Below are 1,686 nucleotides of genomic sequence, written 5' to 3'. Positions count from 1 at the left end.
GCCCTAAGCCTCCCCACTTGTGATTTTCGAAATTGCTTAGAGAGAGAGAGAAAAGAATTCTATTCCCCAAGTTCGTGGACAAGAATTCATACGGCATTCCATCGATTGATTAATCTTATTCATCCCTCTTTCTCCTTGATCTTGTGTTGGTTAATTAGAGGCAATCTATTTTGGTTGCATCTCATAAGGGTTGATTTCATCTTAGCCTCACCGTATTAAACTTTGTGGTTGGAATCTCGGAGAAGAATTGTGGGCGCTTCTTTAACAACGGTAGATTGTTCATCGAAAGGTATTCCTTCTTATCCCTCTTTATATGAAATAACGATTAACAGATTCTATGGTTAAAAGGAAATAGGCTAAAATTTTTATATTTCCGCTGCTTTACCTTAGCCCTAATTTCCTTCAAATTAGCCCAAGCTTTTTTATCAAAATTTTTTCCTTTAGCAAAAACTGCAAGAGTCATTAAAGAGTTAACATCTTTTTCTCAAAATGATAATGAAACTCTTTATGAGGCTTGGGAACGTTTTAAAGAACTTCAATGTTTATGCCCACACCACCAATTGCCCGCTGAACTTTTAATGCAAACATTTTATAATGGACTAAATCCTAAAACTAGAGGTTCATTGGATGCTATGTCTGGAGGGTTATTCATGAAGAAAACATATGCCCAAGCAAGAGAACTTTTGGAGGAAATGGCAATCAACAGCAGTATGTGGCCCGCGGAGCGTGGACACCTACCATCAGCGAAACCATCATCCTTAACTACATCATCAGTTAAAGGTATAGTGAATCTTGATCCAGTAGCGATGTTGCTAGCCCAATTTTCTGCCTTGTCGCACAAAATTGATAGGTTTATGGCACCGTGTGATCCTAATGGTCAACCAATCCGAACGGATGTGGATTACGAAGGTATGAGTGAAATTGAGCAGGTAAACTTTGTCCAAGGGCAAAACCAAACTAATAACCCTTATTCCAATATATATAATCCTGGATGGAGAAATCATCCTAACTTTAACTGGAGAGATAATAACAATAATAATGTTAATGCTAATCAAAATCGTACTACTAATTATCAAAATCAATCAAGAGATACGATTAGCACCTTATCTTCTAAAATCGACAAATTCATTGATGCGATGAGCGGAAAAATAAGTAATCACGACGATGGTTTTAAACGGATCGAGAATAAATTCGATCAGCTTATTAAAAACCAATCATCTAGCATCCATAATTTGGAGATTCAAATTGGACAACTCACTAAATCAATTCCATCTCGCAAAGAGGGAAGTCTTCCAAGCCATACGGAAGAAAATCCGAAAGAGCATGTTAAAGCTATCACTCTTCGTTCAGGGAAAAACTACTTAGGCCCAGAAATGCCCGGAAATTCGAATTTACCTGGAACTGATTTACCAAAACCCAAAGAAGATACATTAAAACAAAAAGATGCACCGATTGACTCTAGTACTAAAACTTTTGTACCCAAACCACCTTTTCCACACAAAGTCCGCAACAAGGACTATGATAAACAACTTTTAACATTTTTAGACAAACTTAAGAATTTGCATATTAATTTAACGTTTATGGATGCAATTACGCAAATTCCCAACTATGGAAAATTCCTCAAAGATTTAATTTCAAAGAAAATCAGTTGGGAAGGAATTTCATCCATTTCACTTACTGAAGATT

At 36.4% G+C, this 1,686-nt stretch overlaps 1 non-coding gene across 1 annotated transcript; it reads right to left on the bottom strand.

Moving 5' to 3' along the window:
• Positions 1–455: 455 nt before the first annotated feature.
• LOC136221058 (small nucleolar RNA R71) lies at positions 456–562 on the bottom strand. The gene has a single exon (XR_010684849.1). It is a non-coding gene; the product is annotated as a small nucleolar RNA R71 (small nucleolar RNA).
• Positions 563–1,686: the final 1,124 nt, after the last annotated feature.

The sequence above is a fragment of the Euphorbia lathyris genome, chromosome 2 (genome assembly GCF_963576675.1).
Source record: "Euphorbia lathyris chromosome 2, ddEupLath1.1, whole genome shotgun sequence".
Classification (NCBI taxonomy): Eukaryota; Viridiplantae; Streptophyta; class Magnoliopsida; order Malpighiales; family Euphorbiaceae; genus Euphorbia; species Euphorbia lathyris.
Note: the sequence above shows the minus strand (reverse complement) of the source record. Positions and strands in the feature narration are given on the sequence as shown.